A 6,000-nucleotide genomic window follows, 5' to 3' on the forward strand; every position below is an offset into this window, starting at 1 on the left:
CATCACTTTCTTCATCGTAACCCATATCACCAACATCATTATCATCATCACTATATCATCATTACCGCTATCATCATCATCAGCAGCAGCAGCATCACCCTTATCGTCACATCATCACTTAATTCATAATCCTCAATGAATAGGCACATTGGTCATATTACAATCTACAGTAGATATAGAGCTATTTTTCTTTCCTTTTTGTAACACGGTGTGCAGCCTCTCGACAGGTGTAGAAAATTTTACCTTGCACGTGAAATATTTCATTTATCTATTCCAAAGTAGGGTGTAATATCGACATGTAATGCTCTTATTATCCAAACGATATTTAATAATGATTTCACATCTAATGGAGATATAAAGCATCTCGAAATGACAACGGGAACCTGTAACAAACATACTTCTGATCAATCACTTTCGTGAAAAGGATTAATCTGATTGTTCACTGCAGTCTATCCAGGGACAGTGCCAAGGGATGGCGAGGGGGGGGGGGGGTAATCAAACTTATGATTATTCAAGTAGTGAAATGAAAAGAAAAATTGAGAAATCAAAGACGAAAGTGGGAAGAAAGGAAGAAAGAAGGAAAAGGGCCATAAAAAGGAGAGATCTGGGCTATACTTCAGTTATACATATTATGCCGTCACTCTTTTTTCCCCACCCCCATATTAGCAATGCCACACCGATGGGCCTATTGAACATAATGAATAGAATGACGACCAAGTTGATAATTACTGCTACATTAACCCCCAAACCGCACAGATGAGTCTAAAATCCCGCAATTTCACATTGAAACAAGACTATTCAATCGGTCAGTAAAATACCATAGAATGACAAAGATCAAGTGAACATTTCCGGAAATTGAGAACATGATTTGTAATTCATTAATGCTGTTTCTTACACTGCGGACTGTATATGGCTTTTTATTTTTAATATCTTCTGACAACCATGCACCCCTATTTTCGATGGGTTGTGGCGGGGTACTTTCTTTTCCTATTTCGTTATTATTTTTTTTTGCATAGCTGTATTAGAACATTGGTGGCAGCACCAATAAAGCTTCTCTGCCTTCTAAGCTGTCTCCTCGTTTCATAAATTACTTCTATTTCTTGTGTATTCCAATATGTTTTGTAAATGTTATTTTCAATATATGAACGAAATAAATGCATATGAATGAATGAATAAATGAATGAATGAATAAGTCAAAACAGGAAATATAATAATATTTTCCAAATTAGTTGCTGATCTGTAAAACAGCGTAAGATCCATTAGGCAGTCCACCCCCATCTTATCGACTACGAAGATCTCTCTCTTCAAAACATCGGGTAAATCCAGGATTTATACAGCCTCCTATGTCTTTCATGTCAGCCTCTCAGGGCATGCATGACGGAAAGGGAAACCAGACATTGTGTTAATCTCTGGGGAATGATAGAAGATCTCCTTCATAGCTGATCAGCTGATCGTCTGTTCAGAAGGGAACAACCACTGTCTTAAAGGTATGAAGAATTCATTTCGTATTTAATTGCTCAATATTTTTTAACTAAAACCATACGAAAATGTAGTAAGATAATTATCATAGTCCACAACAAAAGTGATGTATTATTTTTAAACTAAAATGATACACTTTATGAATTGTGTAAAAATATAAATCATAATAATAAAATTCGTATTTAGAATTATTTCAAACTTATAAGTGAACATATGGCCACGCTTCAATTAGAAATTAACCTTATATACTCCGTTACCATTGTAATGAAACCGATATGACAACTCTGAAGCGATTATAGACTGGACAATAGATGTTGTGATATTAACATAGGTATATCCTGCTTTTCTGAGACTTAAAGCATACGAGAAAGGCGATGATGATAGCATCGATGAAGAAGGAGGTGGGTGTTGATCGGAGCTGACATCTACCTCTCAAGTTATCCTTCCTTTATCTTAGTTTGCCGTTGTAATACCCGATCTACACTTGACAAGGGTTATATAAGTTGACGTCTTGGATTATATGTTGTCACGACTGGTGTTGGATTGTTCCTGCACTATTGTATACTTTCTTTCATCATCGTGAGCCAAGGTATCCATGTCACTCATCGTGTGTCCGGACATCATAAACACCAAACGACGGTGGTATGTCAGGCATGCAGTCGAAGCCTTGGATTGAAAAACAGATGCGCAAAACAATGTAATGGATGATAGCAAATGATAACGGACAATCGCAAACTATTATGCAAATTATGCAATTCAACTTCCTTTTTTGCGCCACTCCTTCCCCCTCTCTCCCTCTATCTCTCTTTCTTTCTCTCTTTCACTCTGTCTCTGTCTCTCTATCTATCTACCCCCCCCTCTCTCTCACACACATTACAGTTACATTGTCTTTGTGTGTCCTTTTATTTTGATATCCTTCCTCTACTGCCCACATTGTTTTCGTTCCACGCCTATCTTCTTTCGTTGTGTGTCTTTCTATATAAGTAAACAAATATATATAAATTAAAATTACAAACTTCGTGTTATTCAGCGTGCGGAGTGCGCAAATATCTGTAGCATAATTCGGCCTCACCGAAATTTATTTATTTCACTCCCCCTCCCCATCCGAATCATGGATCGCATCAATAAAATCTTCACCATCTTTATTTATCTCCATCTAACTCTTACCTGCCTCTCTATTCACACACGATAGGTCGTATCCAGTAAGCTTTTAAAGCAATTCATCATATCTGCTTTGACGCTCAATTACGCTCCTCTAACACGCTGGGTTGGGACGCAAAATCACTCGATATCACCAAGTGTGCGAACGATAATTTCGTTACCCCGGGGTTGTAATTTATATATGTATCTATCTAGCATAGCCAAAAATATCCCATAATGTTCGTAATCTCGCTTATTTCTTAATAATATCACGTTATTTTCATCGCGAGGGAAAACACGACCGTTTCGTTGGACAGTAAATCTGTTTGGAAAAAATGCAGAGCCTCGATTGTGCTTTAGGTGATATTGAGAGGTATGGCAACGACGTAAACAACTATAAATTGAGTGGTATAGGCTTTGCGAATAAAAAGACAGAACATGTATGCATCAGGCGAGGCAGGGAAAGAGAAAGATAAAGAACAATAAACATACGAAAAGAATTAATGAAACATGATGATAATGATGGTGATCATGATGATGATGATGATGATTCATAAAGGAAAATAATATTGCTGCTTAGTCATTCTTCAGGCTATTTATATTAAAGGTGTGCATTTAATAAGACTTGATGAAAGGTATCAAGGAAATAAGCTCGTATAAATCTCCATCTTGGTACTTTTGCGAGAAGAGTGGATGTTCTTCGAGGCTGTCAAGCATATTCTCCATCATTAAGAAATCTATTTGATTTTGTTTGTTATTTTTACGACTTTCTGTCTTTGTTTTTTTTTTCATGGAGATGCCTTCTACTGTAGATTAGAACCTCATCAATCAAGTGTGCGAATCATTGATGAAGTTCTAGGACAACTCCCGGCAGGAAAACTCTCATGGTGATTGGCAAGTTGTCTTCGAATGATTGTCGTTTGGGTAATGTGTTCCCCGAGGAGAATGGTTCCAAGTGATGTTTTCCCAACGAGTGATGTGACTGTTTGGGGGTGTTGAAATGTAATCGTACACGGGGATCTGTCCCTATGCGCATTGATGAATAAAGCAGTATATAAATCGTCATTTTGTGACTTCAAGTTACAATTTAACACTAAAATGCAGAATCACCCAAATTGTTGTTTTGTTGTGTGAGTTTGAAGCAATATCATGTCAGACACGGGGCGAAATAAGTTGAGCTTAATCGCCTCGCGTCAATATCGCCTCAATTTTGCTTTAAAATTCGACCAAAATGGAAACGTGACATCGGAAAAGAAGTTCTCGTTAATCGAAATGCAGACATGATCGTCATTAGTAGTCTGAGAAACAAAACCTTCTTAATCTGATTCAATTCGTCAATAAGTATTTGATTTTAAAAAATTGTTGATCTAGTCCATCAAGTAAATCAATTTTCTTAGGCATATCGTATGAGACAAGACCAGAAAAAATAGTATTGAACTAGGAGCAGATCAAGGCTTTATGAACTCATACTGAGTGCCAAAATAAATGCTTTGCCTAATAATAGTCTACATCATCAAGCATTCAAGCTGTTGACACTTGACAGGATATTAGCAAGGCTTACGTCACTAACCCAGAAATTGAGCAAACAAGTAGCATTTATTTTTCATATCAAATGCTAATTCAAACTTTCAGGTGAAGCAGCCGGCTATACTCAAGTTTCACAGACGAGAGCAATCCAGACAAACCGATACTAAGTCATTCGATATAATGCAATCGTTTTGATCGGTTGATTAGATTTCGTTGGTGTGTCTGCGCTGGTATCCATTAAAAACAAGCCAAGTATTTAAATCTGGTCTCTCTCTTACGTGTTTGAATTGCATTGCTTTAGACATAAGCAAAAACTACGTATGACTTTTTCCAGAGTGAGGTGAGCAATTTACAACTGAATATGCTAATCTAAAGATGAATAATGATTAATAAAAAAAAAATCAGTAACTAATGGTTAGAGCCCATGGATGTCTTTACAGCGACGCTAGACTTCGGGATTCGTCTCGTTTCAAAATGTGTTTGTTTTTTTTCGTTTACCATGTTGAAGCATTAATGGGTGCAAAACATCATTTAAATATTTGAAAACAGGCTCGATCGTTTCCATTAGTTGAATAAAACTGTTAATTTAGAATCAAATTGATGCCCGTTTATTCTACTTTGGAAGAACATTTTTTTTTCTCGATACCACTCGTTATCTATTTTACTTTAATTACAAACAAAAAACCTTTGAAAACAGCGGAAGACTAAATGCCCAATGTGCGTTAATGCCATGTGAGGGGTAAACGTACACCCATATTCCCTTCAAATTACCATATTTATGTTTACAAATATTATATTTCTATCTTGTGAGAAGTTTGGATGTTTTTCCCGTGTTTCTTGTCTTGTAGAGCTGTTGTGCAGTTTAAAAATAAATCCCTCACTTCTTCGATGTAATATCAGTAAAAGTTGGTCCTGCAAATTCACTCGAACGATTGACTAAATTGATGAACAGGCGCCCCTTCTTAAATACAAATATTATACCCAGGAAATGAATGACGGGACAGACATATACTCTATCGGGATTAGAAAGAAAACCAATTTCTGTCTGACACCGCACACCAGGGTTGTAATAAAAAACGTTTTTTATTAAAAAAAACAAATAAAACGCTTTTTATTGTTTTAAAACGTTTTAAATCGTTTTAAAACGTTTTTTTTTCCAACGAACGATGTAATTTTCTGTAAATCAATTAAATTGTACTCTTAATACAGTATGATTTAAGCTCTTGATGTTTTAAATACATTTTTGGAGTAAGTAAGAGATGACTTCAATTTTTGTTACTGAATTTCCAACAGAAAAGTTCATATTTTCCCCCAAATAACTAAATCAAGGAAATTGAATGCCGAAAAAGTAAGTTGACATTTCATAAGTTTATTCCTCATACATATGATTTAGTCTCAGGTTTTTTTTAGTCTTGTCAATCTAGGGGGTGAGAAGAATTCGCACAATGTAAGAAAATTACATAATCTATAGACTATAGGCTTTCAATGCTTAATTTCATTTACTCAATATGCTTTATTTCATTTGAATCAATTATACCAATTTTAAGTAATAATAATAATAAAAGTCCGCTTTTATATAGCGCTTAATACATCGGAACGACATGTCTAAGCGCTTTAAAGATTTATTACCACAGTCATCGGATTCAATCAGTCATTCCCGCACAAAATGTATGCACATCCTCCACTCCCTGGGTAGTATACAAGTCGGTCGCCAGTGAGGCGCACACAGTACTGGACAAGCTACAATGAGTTTTACATTCTACCGGGTACCCATAAGTGCATGAAATACAAAATTGGGTTTAAATCTGTAATATTAGGCCCTTGAACTGCTTATTTCTTTAATTGAGGAATTGT

Source organism: Lytechinus pictus, chromosome 12 (assembly GCF_037042905.1).
Source record: "Lytechinus pictus isolate F3 Inbred chromosome 12, Lp3.0, whole genome shotgun sequence".
NCBI classification, from domain to species: Eukaryota; Metazoa; Echinodermata; class Echinoidea; order Temnopleuroida; family Toxopneustidae; genus Lytechinus; species Lytechinus pictus.